This window comes from Felis catus, chromosome C1 (genome assembly GCF_018350175.1).
Source record: "Felis catus isolate Fca126 chromosome C1, F.catus_Fca126_mat1.0, whole genome shotgun sequence".
Classification (NCBI taxonomy): Eukaryota; Metazoa; Chordata; class Mammalia; order Carnivora; family Felidae; genus Felis; species Felis catus.
The window spans coordinates 180,377,655-180,403,302 of record NC_058375.1 but is presented as its reverse complement, the minus strand read 5'-3'; positions in this window follow the sequence as shown (position 1 = coordinate 180,403,302).

Below are 25,648 nucleotides of genomic sequence, written 5' to 3'. Positions count from 1 at the left end.
GAGACATTTATTCATTCTCAATGTACGACATCGAATTTGTATTTTTTTTCTCCCAGATAAGGAAACACTATAAACTAGAGTTTTAGTGACTATTATACTATTTTGCTACTGTAACCCAAGTGCATTTGAAATGTAGCAATGTAATAATTTTATTCCCCCGTCCACAGTTTCCACTCAAAAACACAAACATAAAAAATAGAATTAAATTGAGGAGCATAGTAGTAAAAATACTAATTTTTACTTTCAGAGAATTTTAGTTTAAAAAGCCTTCTCATCAACACTAATTTTCTTGGTAAAGCCAAAAACATGAAACTTTTTGACACAATATGAACAAGACTGTGCTAAAAACCCTTATTTGTTTCACATTTGATGCCTATTTTGAGTCCCTTTCCTCATTTACATTTCCAGTTCTATCTTCTATTATACCTTTTACATTTTGGAAAGTTTTTTTTGCTGTTTCTGATATCTAAGTGTTTAACAACAGATACCAGTTAGTGAACTATATCTTCCTTCAATTAGATAGCAATTGTCTGCATACTTACATGCGTGATCATTTTCCCCTCCTTTCTACTTGGTTCTTGTGGTCATATATAAGCATTCAAAGGACAGCATCCAAAGGACCCTCTTATCAAGAGATAAGAGTGAAGGAAAAAATAGATTCATGTTCTTTTCCTATAAATACAGTATTTAAATATATTCTCAAATTCCAACATGATTTCTTAAGTGGGTATGTTACTTTTTTTTTCTCACGTATTATTCTCATGTAATGAAGAAGCATAACATTACTCTGATAGGTTTTCATTTTTGTTGGGGAAAAAAAGAACCAATTCTGTCTTCTTCCCTACCTCCCCTGTCTAGATAGTTATGTGAACATGAATTACTTTTAGGCATATTTTGTATTACACAAAGGTAATATCTATAATATAAATCATGTATGTAATGATAAACTTTAAAAGGAGATCGCTTAAGTAGTTCCTCCTTGATTTCTTTTTTTAAAATGCTTATTTATTTTCAAAGCTAGAGAGAGAGTGGGGGGTGGGGAACACATTCCCCTTGTGAGCATGTGGAGGAGCAGAGACAGAGGAGAGAGAGAATCCCAGACAGGCTCCTCTGGCTGCCAGTGTGGGCCTGATAGGTAGCCTGATCTCACCAACTGTGAGATCATGACCTGAGCTGAAATCAATAGTTGACGCTCGATCAACTGAGCCATGTGGGCACCCCTTCTGCCTTCATTTCTGATGTTCCAAGTTCCTTTCACTTTCTCCTTGAATAACTTATTTTGGCATTAAGAAACAATTCACATTCCCTTGATATTCCTTCATTCTTTTCTGAAAGATATTTTTGTTGAACAAAGAATTCTGAGTTGACAGTTCTTTCCTTTTGGTTTGCCACTTTCTTCTGACCTCTTATCATTTCTGATGAGAACGTCACCTAGATTTATATAATTAATTGTCCTCTCTATATTACAGGTCTCAAGGAAGTTTTTATTTGATTTATATGTTTGGGCTTCATTAAGCTTCTGGGATCTTCATATTCATACCTCATTAAATTTGGAACGTTGTCAGCCATTATCTTCTCAAATATTTTTCCTGCATTGATCACTTTTTCCTGGCTGGTACTCCAAAGACATGAAAATTGACCATTTGATATTGTCCCTGAGATCACTGAGGTTCTGTTCTTTTTCTATTGTTTTTTCTGTTGTTCAGGATGGAAATTTTTTATTGATCAGTCTTCATATTCATGGACTTTTTCCTCTGTCATCTGTATTTTTATATTGAACCTTTCCTTCATTCCAGTTAATTTTTATTTCTGTTATTTTGTTTTTCAGTTCTAGAATTTCCATTTGGTTCTTTATGACTTCTGTTTCTATGGTGAGAACATCTATCATTTCATTCTTTTCCAAACTGTGCCCTTAACTCTTAGACTATAGTAATTATAGCTGTTTTAAATTTTTTTTCAACGTTTATTTATTTTTTGGGGGACAGAGAGAGACAGAGCATGAACGGGGGAGGGGCAGAGAGAGAGGGAGACACAGAATCGGAAACAGGCTCCAGGCTCTGAGCCATCAGCCCAGAGCCTGAGGCAGGGCTCGAACTCACGGACCTCGAGATCATGACCTGGCTGAAGTCGGACGCTTAACCGACTGCGCCACCCAGGCGCCCCAATTATAGCTGTTTTATAAACTTTGTCTTATAATTCAAACATTTGGGTTATGGTAGTATTGGTATCTGTTGATTTACTTTTTCCATAAGAGCAGTTTAGATTTATTTTGTTCGGTATATGTCAGGTAATCTTGGATTATATCATGGGCATTTTTAAAATATTTATTTTTGAGAGAGAGAGAGGCCGAAACAGAGAGAGAGAGAGAGTGCACATAATGTGGAAGGGCAGAGAGAGAGAGAGAGAGAGAGAGAGAGAGAGAGAGAGAGAATGAATCTGAAGCAGGCTCCTCCAGGCTCTGAGCTGTCAGCACAGAGCCCAACGCCGGGCATGAACTCATGAGCCATGAGATCATGACCTGAGCCAAAGTCAGACCTCAACTGACTGAACCACCCAGGTGCCCCTATATCATGGGCATTTTGATTACTATGTTGTGAAACTAGGGCACCTATAGAATCCTCTAGAAAATTTTGATATAATTTTGTCTTTCACAAGGCAGTCCACCTGGTAGGGTTTAAATTTGAAGTTCCAGCCTGAGTTCTGTGGACACAAAAGCTACTTGGGGCTATAGTATACACTATAGTTCAGTTTTCAAAATCTTTGATGTACTGATTCCAGCCATTTTCATGAACATGGAGCTTGGAAATGTAACACAATATAATACAGTGATTTATTTGTTGCTTTTCTCCATCTCTATCCCCTCCAATGAACAACACCCAGATTTCCAAGGGTGTCTTTTCTTGTATTCTGGCTAAACATTCCGGGCCTTACCCACTCCTATCATGTACTCCTGAAATTTGTGATACTTCTGCAAAGCAGCACAAAAAAAGAACATACATGGCTAGCACAACCTCTATACAACACAAAGCAAAGAGAATAAAAAAAAAAAAAGAGCTCCTCTGTGGAGTCTGCCTTTGAAAGAATAATACTATGATATAACATTGTCTAATCAATAAATGGTGCTGCTATTAGGATATCTATTAAAAAAAAAGATTGTCTCCTATTTTCTATGACACACCATTCAAAAAGAGGGAATAATAGAACTAATTGTGAAAAATAAAACCAAGAAAGCTTCTAAAAAGAATAATATCCTCATGAAGCTAGGATATAGAAGTGTTTCTTTAAAAATATATAAAAACTGGAACCATAAAAGAAAAATGAAGAAAATAGAACTTATTAAAAATAAGACCTGTTTATCAAAAAATACATACAGTTAAAGACAGGGCATGTGGGAAGAATCTGTAATGCATATGTGTATGATAAAGGACAAGTATCCAACATGTACAATAAATTCCTGAATATGAAACAAGTAAGATAAGCCAAATATTAAAAAGTAATTAAAGGAATTTTCAAGTGCTTCACAAAGGAGTAAATCCAAATGACCAAATGAAAAGGTGCCTAATACTTTTTGTCCTCATGGAAATACAGATTCACGCCATAATGAAATGCAACTACAGTCATACCAGAACAACTAAAATGAAAACTCATAATACAAGGGTTAGTGAGAATGTGGAACACTTGGAAACTTCATTGCTGTTGGTGAGAGGCTAAATTTATTATAATTACTTGGAAATATTTTAGGCAGTTTCTATTAAAACTAGATGTATGTTTATCTAGTGACCCAGCAGTTCCACTCTTGTGTGTATATGTAACCAAAATGAGTGTTTATGCCTACCAAAAACATACATAAGGGTGTTTGTAGCTGCTTTACTCATAATGGGGGAAAAATGGGAAACCGTACAAATGGTCACCTACTGAAGAATGATATAGTAGGTTGTTGTAGTAGCAGGAATGGCTCTAATTTGTTCATGACATTGTATAATCCTGGAACACACGGACTCTAGGCTTGGCCATAAAAATTGCTTTGGCAGATTTGAGAATGTGAGTATAGCCAGCATGGCTTAAGCAGCGGCTTAAAAAAAGTGCTTGAACACTGGGGCTTACCTTCTCTTTCTCTGCAATCCTTGTTTCCTTATGTGGTAAAGCTTGAGACCTTGTGTGGGATGATTAGTATGCATGGCATGTGCCAGTTTTCAATTTCTTTTTGAACGCTTACTTCATATACGCCTCTTTTTGCCTTGATTTGCAATCCTGGATTCTATCAAGATTTGTTCAGCTGGCACAACCTTATGCCTTGTCATAGAGGCACTGTATGGACACTGCGAGAGGAAAACAGGTCTTTCTAATCCTGGACTTTTTACTGTCTTTGTAATTGTTCTCTACTGTACCTGGGTCACAAACAGGTAACTTCTGTGTCAGTGCTGCAGTAGTGTTGGGGACATTCGATGATTCAAATCTTATAGTGAGTGTCATTATCATTTTAACAGGTAATATCCTAGCAAGTCCTACCCCACGCCTATCCACCCCCACTCCACACCTCAGTGAGTGGTATCTTTTGTTGCCAGCCCCAAACTGCTATACTTCAGCAAATGTTTCCTGCCCTCTGGCGGGCCATAGTCATACCAGCTCCAACGTGATCTTATTTTGAGGCAAAATTACTCTATGATGATGGAATACCATTAGGGTGAAAGTGACTAAAAAGAAGGAAAGAGAAAATCTGATGCTCTGCTGGATATATCCTATATCTTAATAGAAATAGTCGGTGAATAAGAACGTGTAAAATGTCCATTAAGCTCTGCATTTAAGATTATGTACTCTATTGTATGTAAATCATGTCTCAGTGAAAGAATATATGTGTAGATGGATGGATAGACAAGCAGGCAGACAGACAGTCATCTGCACATACTGCCAATCTCTACAGTTCATACAGTGATACTAAATGCAAAAATACGTTCAGTGTCTTTTAATCTGTTTCAGTGTCTGAGCTTTTCTTTGTCTTTCTTGACCTTGACATTTTAGAAATATGGAGGGCAGTTATTTTGTAGTGTGTTTCTCAATTTAAGTTTGCTTGTTGCTTTCCCATCAACAAACTCAATTTATGCACTTCTGGTAGGAATACCACTTAGCAAAATATATTTTGGAGAGTTAAAACAGCAAATTTCAGGGGAGATATCACCAGCAAGGACTGAAGCACTGTTAATAAAATATAAACCTACAGTTCACTCTAGAAGTAGTTTTACAAATTATAGTTTCCTTATACGTACTTGGAGTGATAAATTGTTTTAAGATGAACACTTCACCTTTTGTTGTGACTTTTTGGCAAGAACAGTCTCAATATATCAAATATATACTGTCACAGAGTCGCTTTTTGAACAATGGTGCAAACTCTTAAAGGATTATAATAATTCCTTGTACTTAGAATCATGGTGATTTATAAGTTGTCATTATAAAAGGCAAACATATAAATGAAGGAAATTAATCTTGGAGAAAGCCAAGTATGTAGGGTCAGAAACTTCAACCTCAATAGTCAGTCAATGTGAAAAATAAAGTCCCAGATTAATATGAGACTAAGTAATGCTCAGGTAAGTTGTACACTAAGATTATAGATCTACTCTCTCATTATTGTTGTGTACACATAATATTTAAATCTCAATTTTTAATATTTTTGACTGGTGAAATTAACAAGAGGCATATCTAACAAAGCCATTTGGTGCATCAAGGATGTTCACTGTGAACAAGGTGAAGTATGGCTCTTCATCGCTGTATTTCAAAGTACCTCAAAACTAAGTTGCTTAAAACAGCTATCTTGCTCACAATTTTGAGTCTAATTTTTGAAGAGTGCTTGATTGTGGGGTTCCACTTTCATCCATGGGGTTGAGGTTGGGATGACAAGGGTCCCCTTTTAAGATGGCATCCTCTGTCACATGTCTGGTACCTAAGTTCTCATTGGCCTCTTTCTTCCTCCACATGATACCTCGTCTTCCAGGGAGTCACCATGTGGCTTCGCTTTCTCAAGGCATGCTGGTTTTAGTTTAGTCACACTTCTTACATAGGAACTGGCTTCTTGAAACAATGTAGAAGTTGCTAAGCCAGTTAAATCTAAGCAGTGAAAAGATGTCATCAGCCTAAAGTTCTGAGAGTAGGAAGAGAAGCAAGGTCACATTGGGAAAGATTGTATACAATGGGAATTATTGTTATGGCCATCTTTGGAACATTGTTTTATACAAGGTATATTCAGAAAAGAAACCACTTTGGACTTTGTGAACTAAGAGATTCATTACAGGAATTAGACCTTACACAATTTTGTGAGGAGCTAGTATAGTTAAGATCCAAATATATTTTAGCAATTAAATGAGGAGCATTAACCTCCCCTGGAGGAGGTGAGTTGGAACTTGCAAGAAAAAATAGAGGTTAAGCATATTCGAATGCAGAAAAAGGATTGCAAATAAATAAATACGTGTGTGTGTGTGTGTGTGTGTGTGTGTGTGTGTGTGTGTGTGTGTGTATGAAAGCTGGTATAGAAGTCTCTGGAAGGTTCCAGAGATTGTACCATCTCTGAGTTTACAGGGAAGCATCTGATGAGGAACACAGGGTCCCTGTTGGTCAGCAAAACTTGTAGTTAGGAAAGAGAAGTGGACAACAAAACTGCCAAGAGTGGAAACAAACTAGAATCTGATGACCCACTGTCTTCTGTGTCTTACCCACTTTAATCAAATATAATTTCCAGAGTATAATGGGGTCAACTTCACTTAGAACTCCAAAAAATCACACAAACTTTCATTTTTTGACCAATATTCACCCAGAAACACACAATGAAGGTGATAATAAGCTAATGAGGGCATGGGGGGAGTGTTGGAATCCCCAACATCACACCTCCCTTCTTGCATACACGGTGTGTGTGTGTGTGTGTGTGTGTGTGTGTGTGTGTGTGTGTGTGTTTGTGTACATACACACAGTCTGTTAAGCCACAACATGCATTTGCAGTATGGATTAGATAATAAAATTTTTTATAATTAGGAAAATTATAACAGTATAATGTAAACGTGATTTTGGTTTATTCCATTTTTTCCTACAGAAGAGAAAATGGAATAGTAGAAAGAGAATTACATATTTTTAGCAGGAAAATACATGTACCAAAACTACTACTCTGAAACAGGAGCCCTTTTAGGTATTACCTTTTTTCTTTTTTAAAAGTAAATATAAGCACTTGCTTTCGGGAGCTACCTACCCAGAGAGGTGCACCCCCAGCTTTGTACAGCTGTCAGGATTTGCCACGTTACCTCACCTCTTCTTTCTGCCTCAACACCTTCATTTACTTGGAGCTCCAAACTTAGATGTCCAAACATCGCCTCACTACCAACCAACCCTGCTTTATTTCAAGTGCTTCTGAAACACTCTATTGGTTTTGCTGCTTTGAAGTTTTGCATTTTTAGTATCTGCTGTGGGAGCATTCAGCCACTATGAATTGGCTGCCTAGATGATTCAAGATGTTTCCTCAGCTACCAGCTATTGTTAATGTACTTTTGCAACACTGTGGGGCATGTGTTGGTGTCTGCTTCAATCTTATTTTTCATATAAATTTCAATGCAGTTTTAAAGAATGGGTTTTTTTTTCTAGGAGGGCATGAATCATGTTAGAGTTGAAATACATGCATATGCATACACGTATGAGCTGTGCATATGTGTCATTGTGTCATTGCCATCTGGCTTTCCTCTTTCTTCCTGGGGTAATGATAGTTTAGAAAGAGTCTTCAGAGAGCTTATATGGAGCACAATAGCTAACAAAAAAAATCTTCACCTTACTTGATCTTTAAGCTGTCCTCTGAATAAAGGTTTTCATTGTCATTCAATTTTTCAAAAGAAATCAAGGTTTGAGAAATTAAAGTAGGAGCCAAAACTCAAATATTTCAATTTCATGCGGAGAAGGTCAATGAGAAGAAAGATTTGAATGGGAATTGTGAACAGAAGACCTTAGAACTTTTCTCACTGTGGCAGCTGTTACTCAGTTACTGCCTGTTGCTTAGAGGTATTTAACAGAAAGCCATAAAAATTTTTAAATGGGAAATATGTCAAGTTTTAAGGATGTCAGTATTTTTGATATTATTAGTGTAACAAAAGACATCTCTGTTGAGGTCTGTCTTCTGGAAAGTGAGTTTGTACCTTTGGTCCATATATTGATCAAAGATCTACTGCCAGAAACTTCTGGCAGTTTCATGGGTAGAAACTGCATATCAAACCCTCTGTTTTCACTCTCCACATCACTCAAACTAGGCTAGTTGTTGCCTTTGTTATTGCTTTTATATTAAAATTAAACAAAAACACTGATAAAATGATCTGCAAATACTCTATTTTATGTAGCATGGCCAGATCATTGAGACCTCTGTCTAACATAGATAGTATTAAATAAGCTAGATGCATAACATTATATTTAAATGGTAATACAGAAAAAAAATGTATCCTTGGTAGTGTTATACATTAAGATTGTAAAATCAAAATATTTTATTTAAATGAGAGGTTAGTATGTGTTGTTTCTCATCCTTGTGATTATCACCTATTGTATCAAAGATCCATCTTGGACTTTCATGGAGGATTTTCCGGTTAATAATGACAGTTATGTAATTTTATTAGGTGTGAGAATATCAAGGGAAATAATTAGATTTCATCATTAAAGAAAATAATTTAGGTTGATAGAAGTAGTTACAATATTTTCTGTAATTATATAAGAATTTGCATTGAATTTCAAGCCCAGAAATGTGTCATTTCTGATAATCATGTGAAACTGTGTAAACATTTAACGCTTTGCTATGTTTGCCCGATTTGGTGCTTCCACTGACACCAACTTATTCAAAGAATTTGGAGAAGCAGTGTGTTTATTTTCATTCATTTTATTGCTATAACAATAAGCGTAATGAGATTAACATCAATTTTTATAAAAAATTAAATATTCATTAAGATACTGAAAAGTAATTATAAGGTAGAGTTATTTTTTAAACACCCTTCAGTCTGTATATTTATTCAATTATTGATAGGTTGTAAATAATAAGCTATTTATAATTAATATTTCTACTGGTTACTATACTATTTTAAAATTCAGTAGAATTCTCTCACTCATAAAATTCAAATTACACATAAGTTCAAACTTCTGGAATATTTGTCCTCTGTAAAGAGGTAATGACCTCTCCAATACCAAACACATTCATTAGATTGCAATAAAATTAATCGGTCATGGTGGTAATCAAAAGCAATATATAATTCTAATTGTGTACCCAAACCGAGACGAGTTATCATAACAGAGAACATCGTAAAACCTGCCTCAGTGAGAAGATGGAAATATCATCATCTAGAGTACAAAAGTTTAGCTGAAGATGTGAGGTTATCCCTTTTTAAATAATGTTTTAACTCAAATAGATTATGATAATGATGAAATCATTAAGAAAAGGAAGGTCAATGCATGTCCACCAAATGGTTTTGAAAAGAAGATATGTAACAGATTTTGAGTACTCTTCGATGAAACATAGCTGAAATAGTAATATTTCATAGTGTAAGATTTAGCCTTTGAATATTGAGAATATTCAGTTACCTAGAATATTCCATTTCATTTGAGATCAGAGCAAATGAGATACTAAAGTGTTAATAATTAAGAAGTCAAGCCTTGTGGATTTTAAAAATAAGAACAGAGGACATAATAATTAAAGGAAGAAATTTATTTGGAGTCACATAAATTTTATCACCTAAATAAAATGGACAAAATCTTTGAAAGACACAATCTAGGAAAACTCACACAATAAATACATAATAGGACTATGCCCGTATCTATTAGAGATATTAAATCATCGCTTCTTGGCCTTTTGACTAAGATCAAGTGAAGATATTAAATCAATAATTAGTAACCTTCCAAAACAGAAAGAACCAGGCCCACATAGGTTCATTGGTGAATTCTAGAAAATATTTATGGGAGAAATTATATCAATTTTTATATTCTCTTCCAGTAAATAGAGCAGAGGAAATTACACTCTAACTTTCCGTGAGACAAGCATTATCCTAATACCCAAACCATCCAAAACATTATCTGAAAGTTGACCTGGAAACCAATATCTCATGATCATAGGTACAAAATCCTTAACAAAATATTAGTAAATAAACAACAGCAATGTATTAAAAGTGTTTATTTACCACATTGAGGTAAGATATATTCCAGAAATGTAAGGCTGACTCAACATTGGAAAACTAGTTAAGGTAATCCACCATATGAATAGGCCAAAAGTTTTAATTCTTTTCTTTTAAGTTTTTTTTTAACTCTTTGTTTTAAGTTTTTATTTAAATTCTGTTTACTTAACTTATATTGTAGTATTGGTGTCAGGGGTAGAGTTCAGTGATTGATCACTTACATATAGAACCCAGTGTTCATAAAAAGTGCCCTCTTTTGTACCTGTCACCCATTTAGCTCATCCTCCCTCCACCTCTCACCCATTAACCCTCAGTTTATTCACTATAGTTAGAAGTCTCTTATGGTTTGTTTCTGTCTCTTTTTTCCCATCTCCTATGTTCTATGTTCTATGTTCTATTTTGTTTCTTAAATTCCACATATGAGTCAAATAGTATGGTATTTGTCTTTGTCTGAATCACTTATGTCACTTAGCATAATACACTCTAGCTCCATCCACATCATTGCAAATGGAAAGACTTCATTCTTTTTGATGGCTGAGTAATAATATTCCTTTGTCTGTATACACCACAACTTCTTCATCTCCTCATCAGTCAATGGAAATTTGGACTCTTTCAATAATTGGGCTTTTGTTGATAATGCTGCTATAAACATCAGAGTACATGTGTCCCGTTGAATCAGTATTTTTGTACCCTTTGGGTAAAAACCTAATAGGGCAATTGCTGGGTCATAGAGTAGTTTTATTTTTAACTTTTTAAGATACTCCATACTGTTTTCCAAAGTGGCTATACCAGTTTGCATTTCCACCAATAGTGTAAGAGGTTCCCCTTTCTCCACATCCTCACCAACATCTCTTGCTTCCTGTGTTGTTAATTTTAGCCATTCTGGCAGGTGTGAGGTGGTATCTCATGGTGGTTTCTGAATTTCCCTGATGATGAGTGATAATGAGCATCTTTTCATTGGTCTGTTAGTCATCTGTATGTCTTTTTGGAAAATTTCTATTCATGTCTTCTGCAGATTTCTTAACTGGATTGTTTTTTGGGTATTGAGTTTGTAAGTCCTTTATAGATTTTGGATACAAACCCTTCATCAGACATGTCATTTGCAGATATCTTCTCCCATTCCATAGGCTGCCTTTTAGTTTTGTGATTGTTTCATCTGCCATGCAGAAACTTTTTATCTTGAAGTCCCAATAGTTCATCTTGTTTTTGTTTCCCTTGATGAATAAGCCAAATTTTTAAAAATTGTATGATCATATCAGTAAATGTAGGAGAAAAATTGACAAAACTCAACCCTCATGACCAAAATTCTCAACAAACTAGGAATAAAGGGGAACTTTTCAACATCAAAAGGAACATCTACAAAAATACCTACAGCTAACCTTATACTTAAGGGCAATTAATTAGATGCTTTCCAGCTAAGATAAAAATCAAGGACATCTGCTTTCACCAGCAGTACTTTTCAACATTTTACTAAAGTACTAGTTAATGTAATAAGATGAGAAGTGGAAATAAAGTATACAGATAGGGAAGGAAGAAATAAAATGTCTTTGTTTGCAGATGGCATGATTGTCTACATAGAATATTACAAAAGTTTAACAAGAAAATATACTCCCAGAACTAACAAGTGATTATAGCAAGGTAGCAGGATAAAAGGTTAACATACAAAAATGAGTTGCTTTCTTCTATGCCATCAATGAACACTTAGAGTTTCAAATTAAAAACCTTTTAATTAGTACCAAAAAAAAAAAAATCCTGTTTAGGTGTAAATATCTATGAGGAAAACTATAAAACTTTGATGAAGGAAATAAAAGAAGATCCAATAAATGGAGAGTCCTATTCCATTTATGTGAATAGGAAGACTCAGTATTGTCAAGACATCAATTATTTCCAACTCAATCTACATAATCACTGTAGTCTCAATGAAAATACCATAAAATTATATTGTGGATATAGACAAATTGATTCTAATGTTTATACGGAAAAGCAAAAGGCCTAGAATAGTCAGCACAGTAATGGAGAGAAATAAAGATAGAGGACCAACACTACCCCACGTCAAAATTTATTATAAAGCGCCAGTAGACAGGACAGTGTGATATTGCAAGATGACAGGTAAACACATCAATGGAACAGAATAGAGAATGCAGAAATAAACCTACACAAATATAGTTAACTGATCTTTAACAGTTAAATGGGGAAAGGATAACCTTTCAACACATGGTTCTGGAATTACTAGGAATCTACATGCAGAAAAATGAATGTAGACGCTGACTTTACACCATTCACAAAACTCAAGTCAGAATCATAGACATAAATGTATAATCCAAAACTATAAAACTTTTAGAAGATAACATAAGATAAAATATGGGTGACTTTGTATTTGATGATGACTTTTTAGATACAACACCTAAAGCATGATTCATAAAATAAAAACAAAATATGTTAAATTGCACTTTATTGAAATTACAAACTTCTGCTCTGTAAAAGACAATGTCAGAAGAATGAAAAGTCACAGGGTAGGAAAAATGTTTCAAAACATAGATCTCATAGAAGACTAGTGTCCAAAATACACAAAGAAACCTCAAAAGTCAAGTAAGAGAACAGACAAGCCAATCAAGAAATAGACAATAGGGGCGCCTGGATGGCTCTGTCGGTTAAGCGTCCGACTTCAGCTCAGGTCATGATCTCGCGGTCCATGAGTTCGAGCCCCGCGTCGGGCTCTGGGCTGATGGCTCAGAGCCTGGAGCCTGCTTCTGATTCTGTGTCTCCCTCTCTCTCTGTCCTTCCCCCATTCATGCTCTGTCTCTCTCTGTCTCAAAAATAAATAAACGTTAAAAAAATAAAAAAAAAAAGAGAAATAGACAATAGATTTGAACATACACCTAACCAAAGAAAGTATATAGATTGCTGCTAAGCATATGAGGAGACGCTCAACAAGGTATGTTAGGAGAGAAGGGTAAATTTTAACAATGAGATCCCTACACACCTATCACAATGGCTAAGATCCAAATGCAACAGCACAAAATGCTGGTAAGGATGTGAGGCAGCAGAATCTCTCATTAATTGCATATAGGAACACAAAATAGAGAAACCACATAAAAAGACAAATTTTCAGTTTCTTCTACAACTAAACGTAGGACTACCATACAATCCAACGATTTTGCTCCTTGATATTTACCAAATTGAAACCCTAGGTCCATCCACACAAAACCCTGGATAAAAATGTTTATCATATCTTTATTCATAATTACCAAAGCTGGAAACGAACAAGATAGGTGTATCAATAAACAAAATATGACTCACAATGGGATATTATTCAGCAATAAAAAGTGGTGTATCTAGCCATGAAAAGACATGAGGGAACTTCAATACATACTGTTCAGTGAAAGAAGTGAAATAAGCTAGTCTGGAAAAGTTCATACTGTATGATTCCAACTAGACAGTACTCTGCAAAAGGCAAAAATGAGGAAAGAACAAAAAGATCAGTGACTGTAAGAGGCTTGAGGGGCGGGGGAAGCGAGATGAATAGGTTTAGCCCAGGGTATGTTTAGGGCAGTGAAACCATTCTGTACGATACTGTAACGGAGAATGCATGTTATTCCACATTTGTCAAAACCCATAGAAGGTACAACACAAAAAGGGGATACTAATGTAGTCTCTGGGCTTTAGTTACGAATAAAGTATCAACATTGGCTCATCATTTATAACGAACGTAGCACACTAATGTAAGATGTTACAATTAGGGGAGCTGTGTATGTGGAAAGGGAAAGTTAAATTCATTTGGATGATACTATTTTATTGTGAAGTGAAATGTGTTACTAAATATATTAGGTTAAAAAAAGTTAAATGTAAGTCCCTTTATTAAGCAAGCACACACACATATTTTCCTTTTATTGCAACATGTTCTTGTTAAAAACCTATTGAAGTGGTATTTTGAGTTACTTTTCTATGTTACAAAAACACACATTAGCACATCTATAAATAATTTTATGTGAATCCCGGAAGAGTTGTTCCATTTTTCTATTTAGGTTTGATTCATTACCTTCTTTATAATAATTCTTACTTAATCAAGTCATTAGAAATGCTCTTGAGAGTATTTTTCCCCTTCTTTCATGATGACAGTATAATTGATAAACATTTTATAATTTACAACACAAAGGAGAATATGTAAAGAACAGTAGCATAATTAAATTGTTACTATAGATTATAAATAGATTGTTACCTAGAATATGACCTTACATTTGGCATACAATATTTCTAAAAATATTTTATCCCAGGAGAATGTTATAGCCATTCTTTAAAGACTTAGATGGGGGGGGGGGGCATTATTTCATTCTACATTATCAAAAGAGGAATAAAAATATATTCATATAATTCTCACCACAGTATAAGTGTGAGAAAAGAACATAGCTTTAGGGTGCCTGGGGGCTCAGTCCGTTAAGTGTCCAACTTCGGCTCAGATCACGATATCACATTTCATGAGTTTGAGCCCCGTGTCGGGCTCTGTGCTGACAGCTCAGAGCCTGGAGCCTGCTTCAGATTCTGTCTCCCTCTCTCTTTGCCCCTCCCCTGCTCTTTCTCTATGTCTCTCTCTCTCTCTCCCTCTCTTAAAAATAAATATTAAAAATAATTTTACATTTTGACAATAAACTTCATATTAAAAATAAATAAAATAATTTTAAAAAAGAATATAGGTTTATAACATCCATATTAAATGACACAATTATTTTTATCCAAGTCTAATTAACAGTGTTATATTAGTTTCAGGTGTACAATAAAATGACTCAGCACTTCTATACATTTCTCAGTGTTCATCAAGGTAAATGTACTCTTAATCCCCTTTATCATTGGTAATTTTTTTCTTTTGCTTTTGTTGCTAAATGGCATAGATTATGTTAATAAAAATTCTAGGGATTTTTACTTAGAGTGTGCTATAATCATATCAACTTAATCATAGAGATATTTAGATTCTTAGTGTCAAGGAATCTTATAGGTTTTGAGTTTCCAGGAGCATTATTAGTATGTTGTGCAGAACTTTGGTCATCTTAAGCTTGAAATAGTATGGGGTTGGAAGAGGAGTAGGGCTTCCTGACGAGTTGACATCTTTGCAGATAAATCCCAGGGAATCCTGAAAAAGTGATATATGGGAAGATACAAAAACAAAAAGAGTCAACTTGGGATCTTATTCTCTTAAAATCTTCTGGTTATCTTCTGATTAAAATGACTTGAAGATGTTCTGAGGAGCCATAGACAACAAAAGTCAATATATAACACAGAACCAAACCCATATATGATTCTCAGAATAACTTGAATAGACTATATGGTTCATAGTAAAGCTTCTTGAAACAAAATCTATTTCGGGTAGCAATCACCAACATTGTCCATCTCTATATAGATCTATCTCTCTATATACACATCGCAAAGAAATACATAAGTTTAAAGAAACATGATCACTACTCACAAGCAAAACATACTGGTTATATAAAACTCAATGTGATATTGGCATGGAAAGCTTTATGCTCCTATCCCAATGCTATGACTCCTCTAGAGAAAGTCCACTCTTCCTTTGCACTAGGTTTATAGTTTTGTTATCTGAAAAAAATGCTAAATCTTGTAAAACCTCAAAATATTAGTGTTTGTGTAGAAAAGATAATAACTTACGCTATTCTAATTCAATCTTAGGGAGCATACTAAATATATAACTTTTATTAAGCCAATTTGTTTTGGTGTTACCCTGCAAACAAATATTTTTTTCCTTATGTTGGCAATTATATAATGAATTTTGAGTCAAATTTTTGTGGTTTCTTCATTTGCTTTACTAAGTATTCATTAGTCAAAGCAGGGTGAAAAGGCAGATAATCACAAGAAACTGAGATATAAATTAACATGTTCCTTCACTGATGTTACAGTCTGCAAAACAGTAACTTTTTAGTAATGGCAACAAAATGATTCCATAATTTTGACCAAGAAGGGAAAAATCAACCACAGATAAACAGCATCTAAATGCAACGTGGTTTTATTTAAATTAAGAACAATAAATAAAATTTGGTGTCAGGACTTCATTCTATGGGATATTTGATGTCTCTATATAGTTTACTATTATTATATAATGCTATTGTATATTAATTATTTTTATTTTTAAAGGATGACTGGTAAAGCAGAAGTGTTCAGCAGGCTTGTGCAAGCTACAACTTTTTTTCAGTGAAGGTGTATCAGTCAGGTTCTAGTCAGGAGATAAATGCCCTATCAGGAAATCAAATAGGAAAAATTTATTATGGGGAATTTTTAATTAGTAAAAAGTGATTAGTTACTAAATAGGTAGAAAGGGGGCTCCTAAGGAATGAAGAAATAGCAGTTGTAGGGAATATTGTATACCTATAGGGATAAGCAGGGTAAACACGAGAGAAACTAAGAATTTAAAAGAGCATACTGCTCCCCAGGCTACAGTGCAGACGTTGCTGGAGATAACGTAGCTGCGACACGAACAAGCAGCATACCTGTGCAAACAAACTTGCCCGGTGCATGAAATAGAGCCAGTCTGCGGGAGTGGCCCCTGTATGGCTAAGAAAGTTGAAGAGTGCAGGTGGATTACACTAATCCGTAGAAACTGTGGACTCTGCGTCCAAGAAGTTCACATGGAAGTGCCACGGTGCCAGATCTGGTCCATAGGAAATGGTCTGCTGGGCAACTGGGGAGACCCGCTGGAAAGTGAGCACCACGAGGCCTCCCACACACCCATTCGCTGGTAGCCACAGTGTAGGAGGAAAGAACACAGCAGAAGCTCGCCTTGCTTTGGCTGTCAGTGTCTTACCAGCTCCCTCTATTGACAAAGTCTAATATTGCACCTCATGGCAAAGGGAAGAAATAGGTTTGAGTCCAGCTCTGGTGTTACAAAGAGGAAAAAGGAAGGATGGATTTGGGACTGAACAGTAAGAAATTGATAGCTATCCCAGTCCACCGCTTTGAGAACTTAGCTTTCACATTCATCCTTTTAGACACGTTAGAACTTCGATGCAAAACAAAACAACTCTGTTTCCACCTAATAAGATGCAGCTCTCTTTGGTAACAAAACAAAACACTTCTAAAACTTTTATGAAAAATGGCACAGAATTCCAACAATCGTTTTATCACTACTTAACTATATTGGTCACTTCTCAGAATTTTCCTACAGTCCCACTAAATATGTTGCTACCTAAATACTAAATTGGGAAACTAACCGCCAACAACTTGAATATAAAATATTAATGAGAAGGAGAGAGAAGGCAATATTTAAGAAATGCAAAGAAACACATAAACATAACAAGAAAGAAGATATGCAAAACTTCTATAGCCCTCGTTTCTGTAATTGGTCTCGAGACTAGTTGTTATATGTGACATTCTTCTTCCTCTACCCAGAAGAAAGATCCTTCAGACAAAATTTCAGTTTGGGAGGATTTTTAACCAGTGAATGGATCCAAACTTTCATTCTTTAATATTCTGAGTCCTCAATTGTCCTTCAAGAAATATGACCTTTAGCATACAAAGCTGCAGTATTTTTTTAATTTTTTTGTTTATTTATTTTGAGAGAAACAGAGACAACGTGAGTAGAGGAGGGGCCGAGAGAGAGAGAGAGAGAGAGAGAGAGAGAGAGAGAGAGAGAGAGAACCCCAAGAAGGCTTTGCTCTGCCAGGGCAGAATCAGATGCAGGGCTCAAAATCATGAACTGTGAGATCATGACCTGAGCGGAAACCAAGAGTAGAATGCTTAACCAACTGAGCCACCCAGGTGCCCAAAGCTTCATATTTTTTGAACAATTAATTTATAACTTAGATCCAATTTTATCATGTTTATTTGAAAGTCATTTATTATAAAGTAACTGATGAATGTTACTGTATGTGCTGAGTTTCATGCATTTCCGGTAAAAGCAACTGACACTTAAAAATCATCTTCTACATAATCATTTTCTAAAAATTGAAAACCTACATCAAGACAGAGATTGTAAGAGAATTTGTTTTGTTTTTTTTCTTTTTACCATTTAATAAAGAAACATCTAACCAAAAAGTAAAATTTATAGATAATGTGGCAAAGTGTTATTTTTGAGTTTGCATCCAGTTGGTATTTCCCCCTTTGCCTACCTCCTCACTGCCCTCTCTTAAACAGACACACCCTTACTGTAGAATATAACATCTTCCTAATTATTTCAAAGAACTATGCAGAACAAAAAGAGAGTACCTTATTTGGTTTTCCAGAAATATTCCATTTACAAATATGTATATTTGTATATGTATTTATATAATTTTTTTATTTAATGCATATATTATGGACATTTCATTATAGCACAATTTTTACAATCACAGAACGGGTTTATTATAGCAAGGCATTAAAAGCAACATTAATATCCAGGGGATTGGTCAATAATAGCGTGCAGTGAATTGGGTGAAATTGCTGAAGTGGGTATGTTGAATCTCTGCCTGCCAATGTGGAAAAAAACTCAAGAGATAACTCTTATATGAAGAAACATGCTGACCAACAGTTTACATCTAGAATTCTGTTTGTGAAAACCACATACAGATCAACATGCGTATACACATGTATGTAAAGGAATCTGTGTGTGGGAGATAGAGAATGAGAGAGATAGAGAATGAGAGACACGTAGCAAAGAATGAATGATCCCCTATGATGTGTGGGAGTCTCAAAATCGTTTTTTCCTCTCTTTTAGTTTATGTTTAAGCTTTTAATAAAGTGTATGTGTTACCTTTATGATTCTAAAAGATTAAAATTGATTAAAATCTAAAATAGATTAAAAGTTAACAGAAACAACAAAAAAAAGGCAAAGGATCAGAGTAGACATTTTTTTCAGAGGAGGTACAAGCGAACACATGAAAACATGCTTCATGATCATTGGGGAAATGCAAATCAAACCATGATTAGATATCACCTCACACTTTATGCATGGTTATGATTAAAAGTCCGACAATAGCAAGTTTCAGCGACGTTGTAGAGAAGGTGGAAGTCTCATTCAGTGCTGGTAGGTGCCTGTAAGGATACAATAACTTTGGAAAATAGTCTGGCAGTTAATCAAATGGTTACACCTAAAATTTTTGTGTGGCTCAGTAATTCCACTCCTAGGTGTACAACAGAAATGAAAGCGTATGTCCACACAAAATCTTATATATACATTGGTAACTGCTTCCTTATTTATTTATCATAGCCAAAAAGTATAAACAACTCAAATGTCCATGAACAAAACCTCACATACCTATGCAATAGAATATTTTTCAACTATATAAAGGAATTAAGTGCTGTTACCTGCTATCACGTGGATGAAGTTTAAAACATCATGCTAAGTAAAAGAAGCCAGCCCCAAAAGACCACATAATGTATAATTTGGTGTATATGACATATCCAGGATAGGCAGATCCATAGACACAAAGTAATGGTGAATAGGAGCGGGAAGGATAGGGGACAAGGAAGTAATACAGCATACGGAATTTCTTTTGGAGGTGGTGGCAATGTTCTGTTGTGATAGTTACACGTCTGTGAATATACAAAAACCATTTATTTGCACACTTAAAGTGGGTAAATTATATAGTATGTGGCTTATATCCCAATGAATGTGTTATATATATATATATATATATATATATATATATATATATATTTTTTTTTTTTTTTTTTTTTTTTTTAAAGAACAAAGGATCTATCCCACCTCTATAGAGAACAATCTGCTGTCTTTTGATCTGTAACATCCTGGGGAGGTGGATGTGCTGTAGAGTGAAGTAGATAGCAGTGGGGACAAAAAGACCTGTGACAAAGAGCAATGGGGCCACAAACTGTATTCTTGGAACAACATCTGGAGTCACAGGGAAGGTGGAAGATACAAGTTAGATGCTGGCAGCAACTGAAAACAGCATTGCAATGAGCCTCAAGCTACAGCAGTCGGGAAAATAAGAATGACAGTCAGGAGACTGTCCCACAGACAGGCTGTGGGAGCCAATATCTAAGGACAAAAATGGTCAAGGATATTTTATTTAATGCCAATTCAAAAAAGATAATTAGGGAATCAGATGCTCCACTGTCCGATGACTTGACTCCAAATAAATACACAAAAATTAGAAATGAACTCTGAGAAGAATTGGAAGCACCAAATTTATTGTCCAGTTTCCATCACTCTATTGGAATTAGACCTTGAATGAAAAGGAAAAGGTATATAACTTATACACCTGAATTTATGGAGAATGATTTATACCCCTTATATTTAAATATAACTTATGAAAAAAAGAAGAAATTAGAAATTAAGGCAGCTTTGAAACATTTTGGTTTCAATTTTAACATCCAATATGGAAATGCTTCCTTCAGGAGAAACAGTGAGTGTTGCATTGAACTGGAGCTCAAGAGGGACTTCTTAGTCCTATTAGTTTTCATTCCATTAGGCAACAGGTCAAAGAGGACAAGGATGACTGATCCTATTTACCAAGAGAAAATAGGGCTTCAAAATGTAGTGACGTAAAAAAAATTATTTCAAGATTTTATGAGTCAGGCATCTGAAGGTGACTTTGAAGGGTCTTCTGGCTCTGGGTCTTTTTAAGATTGCAGACAGGGTCCCAGCTGGAGATGCAGTTATCTCAAAGCTCCACTTAGGAGAAAATTCATTTCCAAATATCCTCATGTGGCTGGTTGTTGGTAAAATCCAGGTCCTCACTGAATGTTGACTGGGGGTATTATTTATTTATCATGTGGTCCTTTCTACAGGGCTACTCTCAACATGACAGCTGAATTCCCCCAGAACAAGTGGAAGAAATAGTTAAAGAGAGCAGGATAGAAGTCCCTCTTTTTTGTAACCTAATCTTGGATTTGATGTCCCATTCTTGTGATAAAGTGATTGACTAAATCCAGCCAACATTCATGAGTAGCTGAATGGTGTAGAGAATGGAAGGAGAGTCCTTGAGAATCATTTTTGAGACTGTCCGTGACTGCCGTGTACAGTGAAAATATATAATACAGGAACCTCAAAGAGGGGTCTCATGAATGATGTTTTAGTCAATACACTAGGTAAATAAATGCAACCAGCTGAGGTAGTAGTTAAGGGTAAAGGAAACATGGAAAATACAATTATAAATACCAACCATAGTCTTTCAATTCTTGTGACTTGTCACAGAAACAACTGTAGTAGCAATTCATATGACCATGGATTGTGCTATATGAAATATGATAAAGATCATAATTTTGGTACTTCTGTATTTCTATTAGAAATACAGGTACTTCTGTATTTCTCCATAGTTATGGAGAACCTGGGTTTTCTATAAAATTTTGTAATATTCATTCACTGCTTAGGCTTTGAGATGCAGGTCTGAGCCACCCATGTTTTGGTAGTAGAGTTATCAGAATAGCATGTTTCTAGAACCAACAGGTGCAGAAATGGTAGCTTCCAAATCTCTAGATGAAAGGTAAAAAAAATATGTTCTTTCAATCAACAGTCCCTGCAGTTTTCTTCTGACTTGACAGCTTCTTAATATTGGAAGAAGTAGGAGATGTACAAAGACAAATTCTGTGGTGTTGTGTTTGTTTTATTTCTTAGAGATTTGAATTAAAGGCTACTCTTCCATCCCTTCCAACACCACTGTATTTTTTTCCTTCATTAAATCTTTGTTAAGAGTATCTAGTGATTTCTTTTAGCTCTAACGAAATTCCAACTAATACATTGAGTCTTAAATGAAAGGATGGAAAAGTGTAGGTCAAAAGAAGAGTAGGATATGAAAATAACATCAGATTTTATTGATAGATTCTCTAGAGGATGAGTTTTCTAATTAAATGCTCATTCTCTCTACAAAATTTATTTTGTTAATTTTTATGCAAACTTACTGTCAGAAAGCTTATGGCCAATTTTAAAACATAGTTTCAATGTGTTCAAGTGTCTTGCCTTATTTTAATACTGACAAAACAAAATCTAATCAAAGAACTATCAAGTCTGATAAACCATTTATCCAGGTCCCCTGAATGGTGACACTTTATGTGGCTCTAGATCAATATCAAAGCCAGAAAAATGACATTATATAATTCCATTTACTAGATTGACAGACCTTATCCAGTTTTCATTAGTTTTTTTTTTTCCTTCCAAGATTTTATTCAAATTCAAGGTATTTAACATATAGTGTAGTATTGGTTTCAGGAGTAGAATTTAGTGATTCATCACTTGTATATAACACCCAGTGTTCATCACAAGTGCTCTTCTTTTTCTTTTAATTTTTTAATGCTTATTTTATTTATCTTGAGAGAGAGAGAGAGAGAGAAAACAAATGAACATGAATGGAGGAGGGGCAGAGAGAGGGGAGAAAGAATCCCATGCAGGCTCTGTGCCGTCAGTGCAGAGCCTTATCTGGGGCTCAAACTCATGAACCATGAGGTCATAACCTAAGCTGAAGTTGAGAGTCAGATGCTTAACAGACTGAGCCACCCAGGTACCCCCAACAAGGGCCCTATTTAATGCCCACCATCCATTTAGGCCACCTCCTGCCCACCTCTCCTCCAGCAACTCTGTTTGTTCTCTATAGTTAAGAGTTTCTTATGGTTTGCCTCCCTCTTGGCTTTTATCTTATTTTATTTTTCCTTCCTGTCCCCTATGTTCATCTGTTTTGTTTCTTAAATTCCACATATGAGTAAAATCGTATGGTATTTGTCTTTCTCTGACTGACTTATTTCGCTTAGCATAATACACTCTAGTTCCATCCATGTCATCACAAATGACAAGGTTTCATCTTTTTGATGGCTGAGTAATATTCCTCTGTGTGTGTGTGTGTGTGTGTGTGTGTGTGTGTGTGTATGTGTATATATATATATATATATATATATATATATATATATATATATATACCGTATATTCTCTATCCATTCATCAGTTGATGGACATTTGGGCTCTTTACATAATTGGGCTATTGTTAATAGGGCTGCTATAAACACTGGGGTCCATGTGCCACTTCAAATTAGCATTTGTGTATCCTTTGGATAAATACTTAGTAGTGCAATCAATTGCTGGGTCATAGGGTAGTTCTATCTTTAATTTTCTGAGGAACCTCCACAAGGAAATAATCAACAAAACTAAAAGGCAACCTACAGAATGGGAGAACATATATGCAAATAGCCTATTTGATAAAGGATTAGTATCCAAAATCAATAAAGAACTTATCCAACTCAACACCCAAAAGTTAAATAATCCTGTTAAGAAATGGGCAGAAGACATGTACAGACACTTCTCCAAATAAGACATCCAGATGGCTAACAGACACATGAAAAGATGCTCAACATTACTCATCATCAGGGAAATACAAATCAAAACCATAACGAGATACCACCACACACCTGTCAGAATGGCTAAAATTAACAACTCAGGCAACAACAGATGTGGGTGAGGGTGTGGAGAAAGGGGAACCCTCTTGCACCATTGGTGGGAATGCAAACTGGTGCAGTCTCCCTGCAGAACAGTTTTCACAAATTTTATGTGTACTCGTTTGTGTTTGCATGTGTATGAATAGTTCTACCTGATTTGACCCTGTGTGTTTTCATGTTCCCACCACAGTTAAAATACAAAACTGTTTGATCACCAGAAAGCCCTGTACCACTCCTTCATAGCCATACTCACCTGCCCCACCACTTGTTCTTTGGCAATTGCTAATCTGTTTTCTATTTATAGTATTGTCATTTCAAGAGTATTACATATATAGCTTATACAAAATGTAAATTTTTGAGCTGCAGTGCTTTCTTCACTAAACATAGTGCTCTTGAAATACATCCAAGTTGTTATATGTATCATTAATTGGTTCCTTTTTATTGCTGAGTAGCATTTCATTGTATGGATGTACCAGGGTTTGCTTAACCATCCATCCATTGGAGGATTCTTGGGATGTTTCCAGTTTTGAGTTATTAAAAATAAAGCTGTTGGGAACTTTTGTGTTCAAGTTTTTGTGCAAACACAAGTTCCATTTTTTTCTGGGATAAATGCCCAAGAATGTAATTGCTAGGTCCTATGTTAAGAATGTATTTAAATCGATAAGAACCTGCAAAAGTATTTTCTATCATGCCTGTGCTGTTTTACATTCCCACCAGCAATATACATGAGATAAGTTTTTCTGCATTCTTTCCAGCATTTGGTGTTATCATTATTATTTTTTTTAATTTAGTTACTCCAGTGTGAATGTGGTGATAACTTACTGTGGTTTTAATTTGCATTCCCCTAATGGCTAATGATATTTAACATCTTTTCATGTGCCTCTAAGATTTTAAAGACAGCCTTACTTCATAATTCAATGAATATTGGATATAACTATGTAGCCTTTACTTAGTAATTCTGATTACAAGTCCAAATAAAAGCTCGTATAATGTTCCCTTGTGATTTATGTGCATTTATGAGGTTTATGAAATACAAATCACATAAAAGAAGATATAGTTAGAACAAAACTTCATTAATCTGTTTTCCTCTGTTTCATAATATATGATAATTTAGGCAAATGCTGCTGTTATTTTTTTCTCCTAAGTAAGCTATTCTTTTTAGAAGCTAAATTAAGAGTGAGAAAGGAAGTGGCAAAGAATAAAGATTTTTATTCTATATTATGTTTACATTTTCAACAAGCACAGAACAATATTAATTTGAGATATACATATATAGCATGTGTATGTATGTGTATATATATGTGTGTGTGTGTGTGTGTGTGTGTATATATATATATATATATATATATATATATATATATATATATGGCAAAAATGTCACAGGCACACAGTCATTATATACCAACTTTAGGAGTAAGAGTCAGTCCAGATTAGGAAGGCAGTGACAAGGTGGTGGGGAAAGTGTATTTAGCACCATTTGGTTATCTTATTAAATTAGGAAGCTATTAAGTATAGCAAAATGGTAACATCTATTAATACTGGAAGGTAGAGCAGCAGTGGTTGCTACACATTTATGCTTGAAATTTTCATAAAATAAAACAAAAATTAAAACGCAATGCTATATTATTGGATATTATATATGTAGAGTGTATAGCAGTGTTTGTGTTGAAATTAGTATTTTAATATATTTTATACTTTAATATATTCACCAATTTAGAATTACCCATCTTGGGGCACCTGAGAGGCTCAGTTGGTTAATCCTCCAACTGTGGCTCAGGTCATGACCTTATGGCTCACGGGTTCCAACCCTGCATTGGTCTCTGTGATGACAGCTCCGAGCCTTGGAACCTGCTTCAGATTCTGTGTCTTCCTCTCTCTCTCTCTCTCTCTTTCTCTCTCTCTCTCTCTCTCTCTGTCCCTCCCCACTGTGCGCTCTCTCTCCCTCAAAAATAAATATTAAAAAAAAAAGAATTACCCATCTTAATTTGGCTAAATTAAGTGGAATAAATAATACACTCAAAGAATATGCTTTGCATACATATTTAACTTATAATCTTTAAGAAATTTAAAGACAAGAAAGTTATATATTTAACATCTTCTGCAAAAATTTAACAATGGGAATA